The sequence below is a fragment of the Pinus tabuliformis genome, chromosome 3_1, assembly GCF_031772625.1.
Source record: "Pinus tabuliformis cultivar Carrire ecotype Pingquan chromosome 3_1, CPIR1, whole genome shotgun sequence".
NCBI lineage: Eukaryota > Viridiplantae > Streptophyta > Pinopsida > Pinales > Pinaceae > Pinus > Pinus tabuliformis.
The window spans coordinates 367,674,634-367,698,752 of NC_142301.1; the positions used below are offsets into that span (position 1 = coordinate 367,674,634).

Consider the following 24,119-nt stretch of genomic DNA (forward strand, 5'->3'; position numbering starts at 1 on the left):
GTGTTGAAAATAATACTGAGAGGGGGGGGGGTGAATCAGTATTAGCAAATCAATAACTTTTTCATTTCCATAATCAGATTCATATACGCTACTTCAGTTAAGGGAACTCGCGTGTACACGCAACTGTGTTTAATGCAACTAGCGTATATCCAGAAAACTTATGATTTAGTTAATTCGTCATATGTTGATCTTTAATCAGTGCATCAAAAGATCATTAACCATATAAATAGTAACCAGGTGCAATAAAAACAGAACATATCATCGCACATAAGAGACACACATGAACACCATGATATAAGGTGGAAACCCAATGCGAGACAAAAACCACCCACTGTTGTTTTCTTTAAGATAAGAAAAACCTGTTTACAATCTTGTACTGGCACAGACTCATACTAGTACGCAAGCACCCACCTGCAGAAGGCTACAACCTTCTCTCATTCTCCAACTTCTACTGGAAGGGAGCTACAACCCCTAGCTCTTGTACTAGCTGATATATTTACTAGTACATAGGCACTGACCTACAGAAGGCTACGACCTTCTCTTTTCTTCCAGGGACCACATTTCATAATTTTTTAGACTGGATCCATCAATACAAAACAATCACCACTGCAATACAACCATCAACTATATCTACATCATCAATCTTTCAATCACCCAACAATTGAATCACTGAAACCCTGTCATCAAAACACAGTCACCAGAACACAGAGCAGAACCCAGAACTTTGCAACAATCACTAGAACCAACAACAACCTCAAATATCAAATCTCATAATGTATACGCTACTTGGCTATGTCGAACAAGCGTGTATACGCCCTTTCACCAAAGGGAACCATCATACGGATCTAAAAATAATTACTTATACCTTCTCTGCAATTTTCTACTTCAGATATACCCAGATCATCAAATATAAAGGATAAGACATGCGTCAGTGTTCATATCTAAACTGTTCATGATCATACCATATAATGATAATGCATTTTAGTCTTCATGATCCCAGTCCATCAACCTTCATTCGCCACATAGGTGCATCCTTAGCGATGCATCACATACCCATAACCTGCATACTAGATCTCATACTTCATCAGATATTCATCACTTGCACACTTCCACCTTGGCCCAATGATCTTCTTCTCCTTATATAGGTTTAGGCATCTCTCAATACCATGGTCCAAAACCACATAGGACTGATACATTGGACCCAATACCTGGCGTCAATACATCGGACCAAACACCATGGACCAATACCAAAATACCATGGTCCAAATACCATAGACCAAAACTTAGTTTTCCAACATGTACACGCCTTTCCTTCTATGAAAGTGCATGTGTACATTATACGTGCCTTTGTATATAGTGAACCGGCGTGCATAAGTGACTTAGTATATAGTGAACCGGCGTGTATACGTGACTCAGTATATAGTGAACCTGCATATACCTTTTCGTATACGTGACTTTGTATACAGTGAACCCATGTGTATATACGGCTTGGTCAATGGTGAACATGCGTATAGCTTTCTTTCTTCATTCTTGTTGTTTACCTGCTATAGTGTGATCTTTCATCTGAGAGAGTTGCCATCAAGGACAACACTTGTTTCATACCTGTATCATAATGCCAACAATCTCGCTCTTTGGACTTGATGGCAACAACCACACCAAGTCACTCTCCCCCTTTGACATCAAGGGCAAAGGGTGGACCAAGATATTCTGTCCCTTGATATACGTTCTATTGTCCATACTCCCCCTAAGTACATGCTGAAATCTCTGATTGAGCTCCCCCTTTGTACATGCTAAGATGTACCAATCTGTCCATGCTCCCCCTGAGCACATGCCAAGTCCACAAAAATATTTTTCAAAAGAATAACATGACTCTAGAACTCAACTAAGTGAGTATGACCTTCCTATCACCAATGACTCATACATGCATCAATCTCCCAACTAAGTGGGGATCCACAATCTTGACTCATCCACCCAACAAAGTGGTGGTATACCAAATGTTTATACATGACTGAAAAATAGAAATTATTACATCATCCTTCCTATGCATAGTCGGGGTACAAATTAGGTCTTTGCAGGATCTTTACACCAAATGATATTCATGAATTTTATAACAAAGACCAACAATCTAAACAAGACCATGATAGTCATCAACAACTATCGTACACCATATATGATCTGCACCATAAGCATATGTCACCAGCATCCAGACCTGTAACCTGCAATACCATTCTCTTGGGCAACCAACAATAAGCAGTAAGATGCATCATTTAGCCACATAAGCATCATCACCAAAGACTTCTAACCATAATTCCAGCATTGCATTATTTGAAGCATATGCTCCTCCTGTACCTATGCCAACCATATCAGACTTCTTTTCCTAAGTTTGTCCTGTTTCTTTTTCTTAAAAGCACCATATACGCGACTGTGCAGCCTCTAATTCACGTATATACGTGACTTCACTTTATAATAGCTACATATGAAAATTGGAATACTGAAGGTTTACACTTTCAGCTTCCCCTAGGTCTGTTATGTCTGCTAACTGAGTTATGCCACATCTTTCTGACAATAATTCTGTCTTCTTCAATACCTGGGATTGGGATGATGTATGCTCCTTTTTCTTTGGTTTCCGAATTTTTCTCCTGCATTCCTTTACTTTATGCCCAAACTTGTTACATGCATAACATCTTACATGTTTCATATTCCTTTTATTGCAATCAATAGCTTTGTGACCAAACATATTGCAAGCAAAACAATATCCCTTAAAGTACCTAGAACGTGATGATCTCTCTGTGTGATGGACTTGAACCATTCTACTTCTGCATCTAGCTGTAACATGTCTAAGATTATGACATTCATAACATTCAACATTATTCATCGGAGGAAATAACCATCTATCACTTCCACAGTTAGGAGCAAAAGATTTTCTTTGAAGAATTTCTTTCCTTGGTTGTTGTTGGGGTTGACCTCTTATCTCCTTGTTGAGCATTTCAGGTTTTGCATTAGAGTTCCTTGCCTCACCCTGTGAGCTAGATTCACCTTCAACAGTTTCATAAAAACCAAGACCAGTTTTGATAGCAGGGGATCTTTGACTACTAAGAATATCATCCAAAATCTTAGTATTGTCTTGAAATCATAACAATTTACCATTTTCTTCTAATTTACCTTGTAAGATATTTACCTCAACCTGTTGTTGTTCTTCCTTTTCTAGATATTGCTTCTTTATGTTTTCTTCAACTTTTCTTCCTTCTTCCACTTGTTGCCTTAATTCGAGTACTTCATGTTCTTTTTCTTCAAGAGCTTCTTCATTCTGCTTCTTTGATTCTTCAAGATCTTCTTTTAGAGAGAGGATCTTAGATTCAAGTCTCTGGATTGTTATGCTCTGATCTTTTACTACATCTTGCAGCTGCTCCCTTACTCTAGTTACTGTCTCCAACTGAACTTTTAATCTGGTAACTTCTTCTTTTTCTATGTCATTATTTTCATATGCCATGAGAGGTTTAATTTCTTGATTATCTTCATCACTATTGGACAATCCATCACTATTAGCATGAGTATTATAACTTCTATTACCTTCTTCAGACATCTTTCCTTTTTTATGAGGGCATCTAGCAGTGTAATGACCAACTCTACCACAAGAAAAACATTTGAAAGGTAGCTTACCTTTGAACCTTCCAGATCCTCGTTGAAGCTTCTTGACAAAATTTACCTCATATTCTTCTTCTGAAATGTATCCCGATTCATTGAGTTTTTCTTTTTCCTTTGTTGATAATTTAAATGCAGCTTCTCTCATATCTGATGGTCCTTCTTTTCTCATTTCAAAAGCAGTTAAGATTCCCTTTTCTTTTATGGCAGACACTTTGGGTTCAAATTTAGTAGACAAGGATCTCAAAACTTTCTCAACTAAGACAACTTCCTTAATTTCTTCATCTAGATTCTTCATGCAATTGACAACCTCATATATACGAAGGAAGTAACTAGCCATGCTTTCATCAGTATGCATCTTAAGAGTTTCATATTGTATTCTGAGAGTTTGAAGCTTAGCACGTTTTACCTAAGAGTCTCCTTCGTACCTCAGAATTATTTTGTCCCACATTTCTTTGGCTGATTTGAGCTGCATGACCTTGACAAACTCTGATTTTGACAAACTACCCAATAAGATAGTAACAACTTTGACATTGATTTCATAATGCTTTCTACCTGTTGTATTTGTAGGAATTATTGATGGAAATGTATATCCTCCTTCCACGATTTCCCAAATATCCATTCCAAGCGATTGTAGATAGGTTGTGGTTCTTATCTTCCAGTAAACAAAATTTCTCCCATCGAAGATTGGTGGTTTGATGGATCCCTCTCTTTCTTGATTACTCATGATGATGGATCTTCCTTTAAGCGATCAAGCTTCTTCTAAAGGACCTGCTCTGATACCAATTGTTGAAAATAATACTAAGGGGGGCGGGGGTGAATCAGTATTAGAAAATCAATAACTTTCATTTCCATAATTAGATTCATATACGCTACTTCAGTTAAGAGAACTCACGTGTACAGGTAACTGTGTTTAATGCAACTAGTGTATATCCAGCAAACTTATGATTCAGTTAATTCATCATATGTTGATCTTTAATCAATGCATCAAAAGATCATTAACCATATAAACAGTAAGCAAGTGTAGTAAAAATAGAACTTATCATCACACATAAGAGACACACATGAACACCATGATATAAGGTGGAAACCCAATGCAGGACAAAAACCACCTGCTGTTGTTTTCTTTAAGATAAGAAAAACCTGTTTACAATCTTGTATTGGCACAGACTCATACTGGTACGCAGAAACTCACCTACAGAAGGCTACAACCTTCTCTCATTCTCCAACTTCTACTAGAAGGGAGCTACAACCCCCTAGCTCTTGTACTAGCCAATATATTTTCTAGTACGTAGGCGCCGACCTATAGAAGGCTCCGACATTCTCTTTTCTTCCAGGGACCACGTTTCATAAATTTTCAGACTAGATCCATCAATACAAAACAATCACCACTGTAATACAACCATCAACTATATCTGCATCATCAATCTCTGAATCACCCAACAACTGAATCACCGAAACCCTGTCATCAAAACAAGTCACTAGAACACAAAGCAGATCCCAGAACCCTGCAATAATCACTAGAACCAACAACAACCTCAAATATCAAATCTCATAATCTATATGCTACGTGGCTATGTCGAACCAACATATGGATCTGAAAATAATTACTTATACCTTCACTGCAATTTTCTACTTCAGATATACCCATATCATCAGATATAAAGAGTATTCAGATCTGAACTATTCATGATCATACCATATAATGATAATTCATTTTAGTCTTCATGATCCCGGTCCATCAGCCTTCATTCGCCACATAGGTGCATCCTTAGCAAAGCATCACATACCCATAACCTGCATACTAGATCTCACACTTCATCAAATATTAATCACTTGCACACTTCCACCTTAGATTAATGATCTTCTTCTCCTTATATAGGTTTAGACCTCTCTCAATACCATGGTCCAAAACCACGTAGGACCAATACCTTGGACCCGATACCTGGGGTCAATACCTCGAACCAAATACCATGGACCAATACCAAAATACCATGGTCCAAATACCACAGACCAAAACTTAGTTTTCCAACATGTACGTGCCTTTCCTTCTGCGAAAGTGCATGTGTACATTATGCATGCCTTTGTATATAGTGAACTGGCGTGTATATGTGACTTGGTATACAGTGAACTTGCGTATACCTTTTCATATACGCGACTTTGTATACAATGAACCTACATGTATATGCGGCTTGGTCAATGATGAACCTGTGTATAACTTTCTTTCTTCATTCTTGTTGTTTACCTGCCATACTGTGGTCTTTCATCTTAGAGAGTTGCCATCAAGGACAACACTTGTGTCATACTTGTATCAAAATGCCAACATCACGTGGATTTCGGGTAGTTAAAATGCCCGTGGGTTATCTCCCTAGGCGGACCCGAAATGGTTATAGAGTCAGTTCAGGCATCTTTTCGGGTCCGATTAGAAGGATAAAGGGTGAGCATGAAGGATTCCTGAAATAGCCTCTCAACCATTAGATCTTCGGAGACAGATCGCACGGTTGACGGAGGTTTGTAATGTTTTGTGGGCCCTTGGCTTGGTTTGTGAGACTTTGGCTCGGTAACTAAGGTGTTGTGGGGCCCGACTATTATGTGGGCCACAGAGCCTTGGGTTGTCTTGTATATTATGTAAACCTTTTTATATAGTTGAATAGAAGGACTTACTCTTACTTGAGCAAAAAAAAGATAAAATATATTTATTTGTTAATAAATAAAAGTAATTTATACAAATTCTTTAATCATAAACTATAATTTTATATATTTGAAATCCTCTCACTTATTGTCAAAACTTTTATCACAATTTAATCATGGGAAATCCAAACTCTTTATCATTGTCTACATTTTCCTACATTTTCCTACATAACTTCAGATATAACTACAAACTTTCAAAAAAAAAATATTATAAATTAATTAAGTTCTTTCCACTCCAAACTCCTCCAAAAATAAAAATATCATTAACAAAGTTTAAAAATAAATTTATATAATTTGATAACAATTGTATTTGTGAAAGGGGGAGCACATGAATATGCATTACACTTTTTGGCTAGAGAGGGTGAGTTTTGGGTGAAAAAGAACAACTTGATCGAACCATTTTAAAATCTTGATCGAGCAATATTTTAGCCCTTAATCGAATTGTTTGAGGGCTTAAACAATGTAACCCAAGGTTATCTTCGAGCTCGATCAAGCCATGTTTTTGAAATTTCCCGCTAGTACAATCTAGGCATGGAATTAAAACAAGTGTCTCAATCGAGCCTTAAAGATTGATTGAGCTACGAGCTCGATAGAGCCTTCAAATTAGATTTAGCCTTAAAGCTAGATGAAGCCTTTATAACCACGTTAAGGGCTCAATCAATGGTTTGTTAAACCCTCAATCAAGCTATTTGAATTTCAAAATCAAGCTCTCAATCGAGCATTTTAAGCGCTCGCTCGAGCTTCTGAGGTCCTAGAAATCACAATTTTAGCACTTCTTCAAATTTCTCTATAACTCCATTTTGTACTCTAGTGGATTTAGGGCAGAATTTGTCCTTAAGTGGCGGAGTTTATCATGTTGGATTTGTGAAAGAATTCTTTATCCAATGAAATATGAGTTTGACACTTTTGAATTCATATGGTATTTTTCATCTAATTTCTTTTAAACATTATGCTTTTGCACAATTGCAAAGGGGTAGAATAAACAAATTAGTAAAATTTCAAAAATTTCAAAAATATCATTATCTTTGTTTACAAGTCCTCTTCAAAATGATACTCTTGGTTTTTCCCTTTATTCAAAGAGTAAAAAAAAATATTACATGAACACAAGTGTCTCCAAAATGGAATTGAAATATTTCTTCGCCAACTTCGTAAAATAATAAAAAAATATAATTTTGCATAAAAATTATTTTTTTAATATGAAAACTTAGTTCTGTCCGTGTAGATCATGTTCATATATATTTTTTTTTAAAATTACACATTTTAGACTAAGTTATGCTACATGAACACACACATAACTTTTAAGATATGTGAAAATTTGCAAGGACAAGTATTGCATTTAATGGAAAATTGTGAGCTTATACCACACTATTTTTTTTTGCAAAAAATATCATTATGATAACAACATAATGCTCCACATATTGTGTTTTTACTCCTAATAAAAATTCACAATCAGGGGTTCAATTCCATAAAAGATGAAAAACCTGAAATTTAGTCATTACATTTGGCCGAAAAATATAACCCATCTTCGTATATTCACTTGAAAGTAAAAAAATCTACATACTATAAATATTTAATATTATTTTTTTCATATTTATTAATTTAATTTCCATATGACAATACATAATATATAAATAAAACCAAATTTTCGATAATAATTAATTAACATTTATATAATAAAAAAATCCATAATAATAAAAATATTTAAAATAATATTAAAATTTAACTATCCATCTACGGAGGTATTAAGAATATCTTTAAAACTAACCTACCATAATGGAACATATTAAGATATTAAAAACACATTTAAAATGACATCCAAAAAAGCTGCTTCTTACATTAATGAAAAGTGCTTGATAAAAAAATGCGCTGACTCCTAATTATTTGCCTTACCTAAATGAATTTAATGAATTAACAATTCTCATGAAAAGTGATTCATTAAAAAAGGGGTCTCCTATATTCGATGAATTAACAATTCTCATGTTTTTAACTATGAAAAAAGTCTCGTATTTCTTAATCACAAAATATATTAAGTTTATAAATAATAATTAAACAATTCCACTTCGTATTCACTCCCTGTGTGAAATGCCAAACACCCGGGCATTGGAGTTTAGTCATTCTTCCCTAATGACCTGCTGAATGTCTTTCTCACTGACAAAAAGCCACACCTTTGAGTCAATGATTTAGAAATTTAGAAAAGTTCAGGTTCCTGCAACTACGAGGTTGCGTAAGAGACCCGTTACATATTTGTATTTATTTTAGGTGTCCATATCCAATAACCATGGAAGATGTGACACTACAAGGGTTCTAGTTCTTAGACCAAAGAATGCCATACATGTAAACAAAATCTACGTCGGCGATCTTTCTTTAATGGGAAAAACGAAATGAAATCTGCCATCTATTCTACCACGCGATGGAAAATGTGGCCTTAAAACAAGAAATTCCGTGCCCATCACAAAAGTGCTAGAAGGTCGTGTCGACCCAAAGGCAAAATAACAGTAGAAGTACAACAAAAATGCTAGAAGGTCGTGGCAACCCAAGAAAATATAACAGCGAAAATACAACAGTGGTCCCCAAAATAAGCGTGTTCATCACCGGCATCTGGTTTATAAAAATGGGGCTACCCTTTCATCACCATACACATTTCTTGTCTTCTCTTCGGCGTTGAGGCATTTTATTTTGGAGAGAGAGCGAAAATGGGTTATTCGGCAGCAACTATTACATTAACCATCGTACTGCTGTTGGCTTACCTTAACATAGCGGAGGTAGAGGCAATACCGAAATTAGGGCTGTTGAAGGTAAGCCACCTGCATTTCTATTTCCACGACTTGCTGGTGGGTACAAATGTGACGGCCGTGGATGTGGCGTCTGCTCCCGCAACCAACTTTTCTTTTACTCAGTTCGACATGGTTAGGGTTATGGACCACTGGCTTACCAAAGGGCCTGAAGCGACCTCCAAAATGGTTGGCAGAGCGCAGGGTATCTACGTTTTTTCGTGCCAAGAGAAAGTACAACTCCTAATGGTAACGACGTTTGTGTTTGAGAGCGGGAAGTACAACGACAGCACCTTTTCTGTCACGCCCCTACACCTGCGGTAGTCTTCCAACTGCTTGTAGCAAAGTGCGGCACCACCGAACGCTTTCTTTTCACCAATACTAACAGTCGTGGACTACGCCTACTTTCACATTAACATACTTAGCTTGTGTTTCGCAACCAAGTAAAATGCAATTATCTTTTATACTTAATGAAGTTCATACTCATTCATTATCATCATGCAATTATACCAAGAACAACAATAATTGCAACAAGTATAAAGGGGAGGGGCAACTCCCCGTAATGTGAGTCTGCCCGACAATATATTAAGAATATTAGTTTTACAATGTACAAGTGTGCCTTGCCAAACCAAGTCTACACTTAGCCAAATATTACAACCGAGAAGCAACCCTGCCTTTTACAATACATGTGCACCCTTGCACAAAGAGAAGTGCTCACCCGAGCCACTTAAATCCTCTTCACCAAGTCCTGCACAAATCTGCACATACACCGAACTCCGGGCACGCTTGCCCACACCTCAACCGGCACAAGATAACTCCAAAACAGCACCTAAATAGTGCACATGAGCTATGCGCAGTTCCTATCACACTTGCGCAGTTTTACCCCTTCTCTTATGCGTAGAGATGATGAGAAGTCGATTGTTGGAATGAGCTCTCAAAGCTCTCACATATATACACAAACTACGTGGGTTTACATGGGGTGTGCAGCCCCTTGGCCGACCCCCAAAACCACTAACCATGCGCCCCAAGCTTCATTTACAAGTCGGCTTGCACACTTCTTAACATCGCACATATATGTAGTACGCTCAACACTTAGTCGCATAAGTGTTTTGCATATCGTCGCATATAACATCGCATTCCGTCGCACATATTGTCGCACCCCGTCGCACATTTTGTCCGTGCGCCCGCCCGTGTGCACGACTTGCCGGTGCCCGTCGCACTAATCTCCTGAAGGTCTTACATCATCCTCTACCTGAAATCATTGTCGTCCTCGACAACATACCATCCCGATAGCCATCCACCAAGATCATCATCGTCCATGATGTTGACTCCTCCACACAGAAAAACCATCCTTGCAACATATGTAGAAACTCATCTCCATTATGTCCCGGCTTAATGACCAGCTGCCACCAAGCTCACCATACCAAGGTATGCACCTCAACGGTATGCTCTCCATCAGATATCATCTCGATCCATGATCATCGACCCCTCTGCCACAATCTCCACTGCAACATCTCGTGTCGACCTCATCATGTGTCCCTCCTCCATGTAGTCTCCTTGTCAGATGCCAACACATATGTGTTACCATGTCTCGACTAATGCCAACATATCTCTGCACATTGGTACCCCTCATGACTCGAACTAGTCGGGTGATCAGTCCAACCATACGCCCAAACCATAAGAATGCACATCCTTATGCCATCACAAGTCTTTCCCTGACTTCTGCTACATCTCGGACTCACCAAGAATCTATCAATCATCCCATGCTCAGGTCCATGGAAACTCCATCCCATCTGCAACATGCTCCATATAACCAACCTGATGTCCATGACTCTAGTTGTCCATGATGTCCAACCCATGTAGACTCCATCCCAACCTCTGGCCATCTTCATCCAAGTCTGCACCTGTCATAAGGAAGCCTCCTCCAAGTCCCCTTGTAAAGTTGATGTGGTTCCTCCCTACCAAGGCCTCCACACCAACCTCCCTCCAAGGTTATCTATCGAGAAAAGAAGGCGAGGAAGTTTCCTCCCTGACTCTCATCCACCCATGTGTCAGATTGATGTTGTGTCCTCAAGTATCTATGCACAGCTTCAATCTCCTCACATGTACATCCAAGCTCCCCTAGCTTGTCCTTTGTCAACTGAAAGTCATATATGCCCATAGCATATCTACAAAAGTCCATTATCCCGGCAGGATCTATACCTCCATAATCTTCATCAACCACTGCCTCTGGAGTAGCACTCAGGCTCCCTCCACTTGCAGCTCCATTGTGAAGATCATCAGTAAAAGATGCTCCCAACAAGTGTCTCCATGTTCGTGAGGTTTCCTTCTCACTTCCTTCATTCTTCTTTCTGGCCCTTGCAACGAAGTCAACAAGCTTCCTTTCCTTCGTTGTTTGAGTCACACTCCCAAGTCCTCTTTGCTCCACATCCTCATGCTTCACATTCGGGTCTTTGGGATACACAGTCATATAAGCCATCCTTGGTCTATACCCCAAGCAACTTCTTCTATTCATCGGTACCATCATGGTCTTCCCTTCAGCTGTGATCAAGAGAATGTCCCGGTCCACCATTGGTATGGCTTGTGCAAGCTCCATAAAGTCCAGCCCCAACACCATAGAATGATCATCCATGTCCACAACTCTCAAGTGTCCTTCAACACACCATCAACAACTCTAATGGTAGAGTTGACTACTTTGAAAGCACTCCATTCCCTCTCCATCTTTGCTCTCTTCCCAAAAGACTTTGCTGCCTTCCTGCTTACGAAGCTATGAGTAGCCCCCGTATCCACCAAAGCTGCAAATCTCTTGCCCTTCACGGTCACCTGCACAAAACTTAGCTTCAAGGAATCACCTCCTTCTGTTGGCTTTGTCTTGTGCCTCACATCAACAACTTTCTTCAAGAATTCGGCCTCAGAAGTGTCAATTGGCTCATGCTCCACCTTGACATTCCTCTTAAGGTACTTCACCTCCTTGCTTGGCTCCTTTACGCAACCCGATCTTGGTCCAGCTTGACTCCCTTCAAGCTTTCCCTTCATCGCATCTTGCTCAAGTGCACCAACCAAGTGTCCACTGACCAAGTTCATAGAACTAAACTTCCGAATGTCCTCTGGATGCTCTCGGTAGTGAGTTCCCAACCTGTCAATATAGTCGAGCTCTTCCTGCTCAATCACAACAACCTTCTTACCAAGAAGCTTCTTCTTTATCTCTTCCTCAATTTGCTTGATTTCGGCTTCCACCCTGGCACTTTCCTTCCTCAACCGGGCTCTTTCATCAAAGAGCTCTTGAAGATCAAGACCACTTCGTTGGATCTCCTCATCAAGTTCATTGAGTTCAACATATGTCGTACCTCCACATTGGCTCTTGAGTTCTTCAAGTTCCCTCTTTAGTTCTGAACAGCTCTCTCGAATCTTCATGTTCTCCGCCTTCATCAAAACCCATTCAAAACTCCATCGACTCATATGTTCCAATACTTTGTACCGGAGAGCCTTAACTGCACTATGGCTAGATTCACCTTTCGTAGGTTCATCTACCATTACTGCCTTTTCAACCTTCTCCATGTTCACCGAGTCACCTGCAACCTGAACCAACCCTTGTTCCACTTGTGTGAAATGGTTTCCTTCACCTGCAAGTACCTTTTCCACTGTCATGAGCAACCCTGCTCACCGGCTCTAAACCAAGCTCTGATACCACCTGTCACGCCCCTAAACCTGCGGTAGTCTTCCAACCGCTTGTAGCAAGGTGCGGCACCACCGAACGCTTTCTTTTCACCAATACTCACATTCGTGGACTACGCCTACTTTCACATTAACATACTTAGCTTGTGTTTCGCAACCAAGTAAAATGCAATTATCCTTTATATTTAATGAAGCCCATACTCATTCATTATCATCATGCAATTATCCCAGGAACAACAACAATTGCAACAAGTATAAAGGGGAGGGGCAACTCCCTTTAATGTGAGTATGCCCGACAATATATTAAGAATATCAGTTTTACAATGTACAAGTGTGCCTTGCCAAACCAAGTATACACTTAGCCAAATATTACAACCGAGAGGCAACCCTGCCTTTTACAATACATGTGCACCCTTGCACAAAGAGAAGTGCTCACCCGAGCCACTTAAATCCTCTTCACCAAGTCCTGCACAAATCTGCACATAAACCGAACTCCGGGCCCGCTTGCCCACACCTCAACCGGCATAAGAATAACTCCAAAACCGCCCCTAGATAGTGCGCATGAGCTATGCGTAGTTCCTATCACACTTGCGCAGTTTTACCCCTTCTCTTATGCGTAGAGATGATGAGAAGTCGATTGTTGGAATGAGCTTTTAAGGCTCCCACATATATACACAAACTACGTGGGTTTACATGGGGTGTGCAGCCCCTTGGCTGACCCCCCAAACCACTAACCATGCGCCCCAAGCTTCATTTACAAGTCGGCTTACACACTTCTTAACATCGCATATATGTGTACTACGCTCAACACTTAGTCGCACAAGTGTTTTGCATATCGTCACATATAACGTCGCACCCCGTCGCACATTTTGTCCGTGCGCCCGCCTGCGTGCACGACTTGCCGGTGCCCGTCGCACTAATCTCCCGAAGGTCTTACACTTTCCATTGTGGGGAAGAACGCAGTTTTGGATGAAGTGAGAGAAATGCCCATCGTGGGAGGCAGCGGATTGTTTCGGTTGGCTCAAGGTACTCGCCCGCACTCATTCTTTCAATCTGAAGTCCGGCAATGCAGTGGTTGAATACAACGTCACCGTCCTCCATTACTCATCCCCGCCTAGGATATAAATTATCATACCTAGTGGGCATTGGCTATTATAAATTAAGAACGGCCATAGAGGTTTGAGGGTTTATTTTTGTTATTTTTCATACTAGAATAAAACAACGAAAACCCTTCGAGAGTGTTCATGGAATGTAAAGATTGACATGATTGTTTTATGGCTGTCCTTTCAAAATCCGAGATATCCTTTATCTCGGAGCCACGCCTGACCTCTTCTTGGTGCCGTTTGGGTTTCAGAAATTGTAAGGCAGAAAACGTTTTTTTGTCAGAGCACTTTCATTGCCATCTAAGAGAAATCCCCTGATAGTGGATGGCATTTCATCATTTTATACAATTAGTCATAAAATAAACTATATAAACTTTATTTTGATATCATATGTTTTCGGTGTAGATTAAAGTGCCCTCTTAAAGTATTTATTGCGATATCGCTGGTTCAGAATATAACAAACTCTAATAGATGCTATGCTCAGACGTTATAATTGATTTAAAAGGTGTTTATTTAATTTACATTAAAATAATAATTTTTATTATTCTTTATTTATAATATTTTTAATTATTGTTATACATAATAGCATAGACTATTGAGATATTTAATATCTATATATATATTCTCAATAATATCTAATACATTTATATTTAAAATTCACAATTAACATAAAAATAGAATTAATCGATAAAAATAAAGTAAAAATCATTTTTCAATTTTTTAATCTTGAAGGTAATGTCTAAGAGGAACAAGAAGACCATTTATTTTGAAGGAGATAAGTTTTATGTAGAGGTTTATTTATCATATTCGTGTTGTTTTGATCTAAATGTTTAAGGTAAATTAAAAAATTTAAATTTTATATAAGATTATTAGTATTATTATTTAATATGAGAAAATTAAAATTTTGTGAACAAGAAGACCATTTATTTTGAAGGAGATAAGTTTTATGTAGAGGTTTATTTATCATATTCGTGTTGTTTTGATCTAAATGTTTAAGGTAAATTAAAAAATTTAAATTTTATATAAGATTATTAGTATTATTATTTAATATGAGAAAATTAAAATTTTGTCCAATCATTTTTATTATTTGATATTTTAATGTTTTTATTGAAGATTTAGTACTTTTAAATTTATCTAATTTTTAGGAGAGTGAAAATTTTTGAAAATCTTTTTATATAAGTATTTAAACAAATTGGTCAATAATAAGTAACTTAAATTGTTTAATTTTTATTTTTTAAATGTTATAATAATTTATTAGTTTTTTAAATATAGTGTTGGGAACTTTTGAGATTCAAAGTTTCAAAGTTTTATATTTAGAATTATAAAGCTAATTTTATTTATAAGATGATATCTTATATTATGGTGGTGAAATTCAAGTTTGATATATTACAATAAAAGACTATTGTTGAAATTTGTATTGGTGTATTATTATCTATAAATTAAAATATGCTTTTTTTAATGTATTTTAAATTTGAAGTATAATTTAATTTGTAAGTATCATTATACTAATTGATGATTTTTTTAGACTTTTAATTATTTGATAAATTTTGATTAATACTTGTTAAACTCACAAAATGTAAATAGTATATTGGATAAATGTGTGACACATTTTTATTCACAAATATGTACATATTAATGCATACATCTAACCCCTCGTTTCATACTTCAAGAGAACTCTTGGACTTCTGTGACAATTCAAATTCGTCCAAACCAACCCTAACAGATTAGGTGTCCAACACTCCCCCCTTGATTTGAAGGGGTGTATATGAGTCCAAGAAGAAACCTGAAATGCAAAAATGCATGAAAACTAATGCCTAGATATGCTCTCTAAAATGGTGGTTTAAGAAGACGAGATGAGGTGGGAGAGCTCGAGGTCTCTACCGGTGATGGTTTAAGGCTGACCACCAACTCTAGAACTAAAGCTCAAAGTAGTTCCTATAACAATTCCAAATTTGGATAGAAGATAAATTCTTCTACTAGTAGAAGTGCTACCCGATACTAGTTTATAGATGACCATGAACTGATGTAGAAGAATTTGAAGTCTTCTACATGTGGTCATTTAAGGAAGACCAACAAGAAAAAGCAATCCCATGGAACATGACTTCGTCTTTGGCTAAAACTTTGAATCCCACTATCGCTGACTATGGCTCTAGGCTCTAGTAGCTGGCTCTAATTTAGGATGGGGCTCAGGCTCACTTAATAAATATTTGAATTTGGTAATTGACCATCAATTCCACCCCTATAAGATAGCAGGTTAGAAGATGAAGAAATCTCCACTATAAGACATTTCAATACCCGAGAGTGAACTCTGAGGTATGGCCAATATATATTTTTAGTCGTTGAAGGCCATGGACAAGAAGTTTCCTACTTAAGGTGAATCTTTTCTTTTGCGGGATTCTTATGTTTAGAGTATCTATCTGAATGATGTGTGTGTCTTCCATAATTCAAGGGTGAAGATCAAAGAACTAATCTTTCACTTCATCGACCCAATCACGATGTTGACATTTTCAAATATGATGTGGTTGTGGAAGAGGAGCATGGTGTTCACTACGTGAAGGTGAACCACTCTGAAGAAACCAAGCACTTTGAAGCTTTGAATTAGAATTTGAAGTCTATTTGTTATTAATTTCTTCCTAGTTTCTAATGATGAACTTGGGAAATGCTACCAAAACCTCTATATCTTCATGCAAATATGCTCCTAAAATGGGCACTTGATGTGAATCAACCTCAACCTCACTAATATGATCAATTTATGGTATTTAATGGGAGTTTATATCAAACTCAAAAAAATAATTATTTTTAACAAAAACTTGTTAGGAATGATGAATTTTATGTTGTAGCTCATCTTTCGATAACTGAGATTTAGGTTGCAAAAACTCAATCTTGTCTTGTGCATTTTGCTAACAGATTCAAATGTCAGAGAGAGTGTCCTTACTGATTTGGTCTTTGTTATGAACAACATACATCATTATATTTCTCAATAATTCTAACAAATCATCGAGTATAGCTATTTTCTCTAGATCAATTAAATGAGGGGTTCTCCAACCAATCGAGAATGCACCACTATTAGGTCTTTCTTTTAGCAAAAGCTTCTCAAAAAAAAACTTAATACAAAAGTAAAGCAGAAAAAATTATGATACGTGCATCCAGCCAAGCAAATAATAGAGATGTGGTTCTTAGAGTTCTTTGACAGGGAAAGAGAGGTGTGCAACAAGGGAACTATGAATTTCCAACTGGTATAAGTCAAAATAATCTCTCTACCCAAAGCCAAATGTAATCACTAGTGCCTAATGTAGCTGTTCAAGAAAACAAGAGAACCAAATGTCTAACATTCACAAAAAAAATCATAATCTCAATGTTGAAGTGTAACAACCTTTCCAAACTTAGAACTTCCAATGGTTGCTTATCCTTTACAAACTTTACAATAAGAAGTGCTAAAATCCCTACAAAAGAAGCATGATATTTGTAGGAGGGTGAAACCACTAAAAATAGGAAATTGGCATCAATGACGTGTAGAAAAACCTTAGTACTAAACACCAAATCAATGCATAATATCTCTCTAGTTAAGTGCAATAAACGGGCACAAAGAAACTCTAATAAGACACCTTCCAACCAACAACAACCTGAAACTCTACAAATTTGGTATTCTTTCGTATGCCACAGGTGCTTGTTGAAAAATTACCTATGATGAATAGAAATAAAAGAAAACTCGTAATATTGTATGCAATTTAGGTAGGGAAAGGTTCAATCCAGTATTTAAAAAATTGGTTAAACTAGAATTAAAATAGGTTAGCTTGTCTGGTTCACCCTAGATGTGTCACAAGAGGCCACTAAAGAATGAACAATAACATGATAGCAAAAATTCTTCGATTTATCATTGAGAGAATTCATGCTTTTGTGCCTTCATTTAATATTATGTACATTTGAATGTCACACAAAATGCTAATTAAGGATTTATCCACGCTTTTTATTTGTCTTGACATTACTTGAGACTTTTTAGAGATAGTGAATGTTGAAGACAACATGAATGATGAAAATATTAATGATGTTTTCATGAAGTGGAGTTCTAAAGAGATAAATATTTAGTATAACTTATGTTACAACAAAATATTGATTATGAAAAGCACACAACAAAAGATGACATGTGGTAGCAGTCCACATACAAGACGATTTTTGAAGAAGTCGAGGACATGCTTAAACAACCTAGAAGAGCTGCGCCAACAAATGAAGAATTTGAAATTTGAATCCTACAAAAAAAAGAAAAACCTGAAACAATTTAGAGGATACGAGTTTTTAAAGAAAATTAAAATAAAAGGAAATCTGATTGATATCAGTTATTTTAAAAAAAATTGTAAGCCTAGCCGAGACTTAACCAACATGCATCGTAGTTTAAAGTTTTGTGGTTGTAATTAAGGGGGAGTGTTGGTGAAACTAATTCCAATCACCTACTAGGTGTCATAATTGTTACTCCAACTGTCATAGTCACTTCCAGTTTAGCTCAGTTAGTTAAATTTCTGTTGAGTTGTACTCTAGTCATTTATTTTTGATGTCTCGTATGTAATCTATTTAACAATTTTGTAACATTGAGAAGAGCGGATTCGCTCCACATATTTCATTTTCTAACACCAATGTGGTTGTGGATGGTATTTATGATAGTGTTTCTAGTGATACCACACATATAGAGACTTTGCAGGAAGTGATGGTTGGTTTTGTTCTACACATGCTCATTGTTTTTGGCAACCCATAACCTCCACAATGGCATTCATCGATGCCCCAAATTTACGTTAAGTATTTTAAATTTTTCCTTATATGACAGAGAAGTTGTTGCTGTTAGAAAATAATATATTACAAAGAAATGGAACACATAAAATATTGTAGAAATATAAACACAAAAAAAGAATAAAACAAGAGAGCATAGATATATGTGGTTCACCCAATTTGGGCTACATCCACAGAGAAACAACCAATCCTTCCTTTTATATTATCCAGCAAAATGAAGAGATACAACCTACAAAAATTCTGTTGTAATTCCCTCTTCGCTCTCACAATCTCCTCTCTCATTCTCACTTAGAATACACATTTACATAGACGCAATCCAATTCCCTCATATATAGCAAGGGGTTTCCTTCTAGGGCAAAAATCCTTAAATTAAACATAACTTCTATTGTCATATTTCTACCTAATGAACAACCAAGATTGACTACGAAATTAAACATTTTACAAGGCAATTTACATCTATTTTTAGCTTCGGGGGCACTACCCCTGATCCCCCGTCAGGGGGGTGCTGACTTTAAAGAAATGTTGTTGAACCCTGCCTGAACCCCCCTCGCAGCGTGCATACACGGGCGGAGTTACCGCCACATTACGAAATGTGGTCCAATGTAGTGATACCTCTGAATAAAGAAGATAATCAGGCTCCACATGCAACAGTTGCTAAAGTCTGAGGATTTAAAACATGTCTCCAGAAAGAATCGATAAAGGGATGACAACAAAAATAATAACTATGTATGCTTGTTCACATCCATTGGATTTTCGAGTCCACCTACTTCGATGGTAATAAGCTTTTATAGCAGCTATAGGGACCATTCATCATAGAAAAGGAGGATGAGATTGATGACCTTCTATATTTTGGTGACATCCCCATATTTGTTGAAATATTCCCTAAATATAATCCATTACGCAAGTTTAGTTAACGAAATTTCTCATTCTCTATCAAAGTTTTCATTAGAGGAAGGATTTATGTGATGCGAATAAAATAAATGGTAGTCAACTTATGAACATATTGTATTGTTATTTCTTAAATCTCATCTCTCAAATATACTAGCATGCTACTAGCTCATTTTTCAATCTCAATTGGGTTTGGTCTCAGTAGACTATATCAGGGAAGAGGCGTTATGGTACATATTAAGGCAAGGATGTAGGCCACTGAGGTAGTGCAAGAAATATAGAAGCATAGAGGTCAGGTTGAGAATACAACTCATGGAGAATTTACACAGGCCCTGACAAAATAATTCAATTCTCAATAGGTTATAGGTGTGAGAGGAGAACATGCCTAGATGAAATGACTTGGTGTGGGTATGTTCTAGGCCTAGCAAACAAAGGGATAGGCTGTGAATTTTGAATTGATGGGAAGTTCTGACAATCTATGATAGATTATAGGCACAACAAGTTAATGAAGGCCACAAAACTAGTGGTGGGGGATGGCCACACACCATGGTTATATGATACCATGATAAACTTACATAATTAAGCACAACAATTTTTTATTAAAAATATGTACATTAATTCATACTTTCAACGCTGGTTTTATATTCCAAGTGGTTTCTTTAACTTTTTTCACTGTTCACATTCACCCACACCGACCATAATGAATTAGGCATCCAACAATAGTAACACTCAATTTATCTAATTTAATTAATCTTTTAATTTTTTCCTATTTATAATTTGTATTGATTTTAAAACCTAGGTAATTCAAGGAGGCTATTTTACAATTTTTATTAATAAATTATTTATTATTAATTTTAATTGAACAATTTTTTTATTAATAAAAAATCTTAAATTTCTTAGTAAATTTCACATTTTTATCATTTATTACAAACATCTTTCTTTCCTTCCTTCTTTTTTCATTTATGTTGATGGAGAGTAAAATTATAGTTTTTAAAGGAAATCCTTAACTTCTATATTAGATTATCTTAGGCTTTTGAACTTTTTCCGTATAAAAATTCATTTATTACATATTACATTTTTTATTATGCTTAAAATCATTTTTTTTTTTTAAATATGATCATATATTTATATAGTTCTCAAGGTGTATATGTATTGATGACATGATGTACTTTTAAGGAATTCTTTATGTAAAGGTCATGTGTTTATAGTAAGGGCAGTATGACCACCTAGTGTTAGTTATCGAAATTTCCTTGTCACATGTGTACAATTCCAACTTAGTTAACATGACTACAATCCCATCCTAGTTAGGATTCTTCTTGATAATAAATAAATAAAATAAATATTACACTCTTTATGGATCTAACTCAATCGTCCACGTTAGATTTTATGTAATACTATTTCACTATTAAAATAAGAGCACAATTTTTTTTAATTATTTTAAAATATGGTGAATCTATAACTCATTGAAGTAATCAAGGCCTAAGATCACACATTTTGGCTCCCACTATAACAAAAATAGTGTATCCAGCAATCCACAATCTAGAGATACCAATAACTTATGACCCAAAAAGATCCAAGATCCCTTACCCACCACAATGAAATATATTTGAGAGGGTGCCTCCTCTTTAATTCTTATCAAAATGGGTGAAGCATGTCCCTGGGAATTAGACCTAGGTGAATGGGAAAACAAATAGTGTACAATAGCGAGCTTCCATAATTGAAAATGACACTTTTATCGTATTATTAACTCTAGATAAATAGCAAGGTGTTGGATCTCTTTCCAAACACATTTGAGGTTTTTTATTTTAATTGAAATAAATATTTTGTAACTAGGTTTACAACAGTTTACTGTTAAAATAGCAACAACAGATTCCAATTTAAATTTTCCTTGAATTATATTGTGAATTAAATTGTAATTCTATTCTCATAGCAACTTGTAATAGTTAATTAAGTTAAATTAACCGAATTGACTTATGAAATTTAAGTTGGAAGTCTATATAGAGTCATGTAGAGTGATCCCTAAATTTTAGGCGCCTCGGTTGAGTTCTTTTGAGTTGTAATTAGATAACTTATTCTAACTGAATTATAGTTAGTTAAACTAGTTCTCACTGTTGGAGGAACTAGTAGAGGTCTAGGAGTCGAGTAGTGCAATAGTGCATCACCAGTACCACACCATTTAACTGAAGATTCACTCATAAATAACTCATGCATGTCAGTTCATAGGAAGAACCAATTGAGATTAGAGTTTAGGGACAATGTACTATCAATTATATAATTTTACGAGTTGTACAAATGGTGCATGCAATTAGTTGAGGACCTTTGATTGGATTGCGCAGTTATGGAGAGTGGATTTCCCAATTAAATATGTGCTAATACCCTTAGGGATTACACAAGGAAGTAGGGGATCGGCTGGTAGTGAAATGGGCTAAGTGTTGGCCTGATATCGTTTATGAAGAAAAGAGTTAGATTGTACTAATGTAGGAAGTTAAAACAACAATAAGAAAATTTCAATTTAATTTGTCCTTTAATTAAAGTGTAATTCTATTCTCATAGAAACTTGTAATAGTCATCAAGTTAAATTGACTTAATTGACTTAGGAAATTCGAGTTGGAAGTCTATCTATAGTCATGTAGAGTGTTCCCTAAATTTTAGGGACCCAGGTTGAGTTCTTTTGAGTTGTAATTAGGTAACTTAGTCTAATTGAGTTATAGTCAGTTAAACTAGTTCTTACTATTGGAGGAACTAGTAGAGGTCTAGTAGTGGACTAGTGCACCAGTGTATCACTAGTACCACACCAGTTAACTGAATATTCACTCATAAATAACTCATGCATGTCAGTTCATAGGAAGACCCAGTTGAGACTAGAGTTCAAGGACATTGTACTATCAATTTTATAATTTTCCGAGTTGTACAAATGGTGCATGAAATCAGTTGAGGACCTGTGTTTGGATTGCACAAAAATGGAGAGTAGATTTTCTAATTAAATTAAATATGAGCTAATTCCCTTAGGTATTGCGCAAATGAAGTACGGGCTTGATAGGCAGCATAATTGGCTAAGTTTTGGCTTGCGATGGTTTGTGAAGCAGAGAGTTAGATTGTGCTAGTGCATGAATTGTTTAGGACAAACAAGCATTGTGTTTTCTTCTTAGATCTTTTGTTTAATGCAATATATATAGTCAGGGTTTTTATCAGTTTCTTTCCCCATAGAAATATTGTGTTATGTGTGATGATGTTCTTCCTTTTATGCTTATTGTTTTCATCGATTAACTTTTGTTTCCACTGAAGAGTAGATTAGATTCTTGTCTTGTGTTTATAAAATCACATAAGCTGTTGAATCTATAGTAAAAATATACATGGTATCAAGTCTTAAGACAATATAGAAGAGGAGAATTTGAGTTTGGTGTGTAGGTGAAAATCGAGTTTGGAAGTTCATACTTCAAAGCAGCAATATGTTATTCTAGTATCCCTTGGAAGGCAACTCGAATTGCATAGCTTGGAAGGATAGGATGGAGGCAGTGTTGGAAGACAATGGCCTCAAGGAATTCATAGATCATGACATTCCTAATCCTCCAACATCTTGTTGAATGGAGAAAGTGCATGGCAAAAGCTAGAATAATTATGCTAGAAGGAGTTCGAGACGACATTGTCTCGAGCCTCCATGGTAAGGATACTCCATATTTAATGTGGAAGGCATTGACAAAATCGTTTCAAAATAATAGTGAAAATAGGAAGTTGGCACTGAAGGACAAACTTAGAAAGATCAAGATGGAGAAAGGAGACTCAATCCCGAAGTACTTGACCAAGTTCACCCATTGTTGGGATGAGCTTGGAAGTGTCCATATTACTGTTGCCAAAGACGAAATGGTGATCCTAACTCTTATCAGAATTCCCAAAAGCTGGTACATTTACTAGGAATTTGTTAATGGGAGGGAGAAGCTACCAGATTGGGAGTGACAATGGTTGGATTTGCTATAGGAAGATATTTGAAGAAACACCAGAGACAAATCCTCATCAACGATTGATGATGAGGAGAATTGTGCCTTAGCGAGTAAAGAAAAAAAATTGAAGGGGAATTCATCACATTCCAAGTGAGATTCTTGTCATGGTGGAAGGAAGAAGGACATGCTGAAAGTCAAGTGTTTTCACTGTCACAAGCTCGGACATTTTTCCACAAAGTTTCAACTCAAGAAGTTTGGTAAGAAGCCCTTAGGAGGAGTGGAAGGAGGTGAGGCTCTTGCCTCATAATTCAAACTAGAATTTACTATCATAGCATATGTGGTGTCATCGATGATGGGTAGTGTATGGTACCTAGATAATGGAGCTTCTTTCCACATGACTAGTAACAAAGAGCTCTTCAGTAACCTGGAGGAGAAGGATCTCCATATGCATATCGATATGGGGGATGACAGGAGGTGTAAAGCTATCGAGCTTGGTATGGTTACCGTTAAGAGGGAGTCGGGTTCTCCCCTCACTTTATGGGATGTTATGTATGTTCCTGGTTTGAAGAAGAACTTGGTATATGTTGTCATGTTAGAGGATAGAGGCTATGATGTGATATTTAGTAATGGAA

The 24,119-nt window shown here is 36.6% G+C and overlaps 1 pseudogene; it reads left to right on the top strand.

Annotated features, from left to right (window-relative positions):
* The first annotated feature begins 8,986 nt into the window (after nt 1–8,986).
* On the top strand, nt 8,987–13,904 carry LOC149187228 (dirigent protein 21-like; annotated as a pseudogene).
* The last annotated feature ends 10,215 nt before the right edge of the window (nt 13,905–24,119 follow it).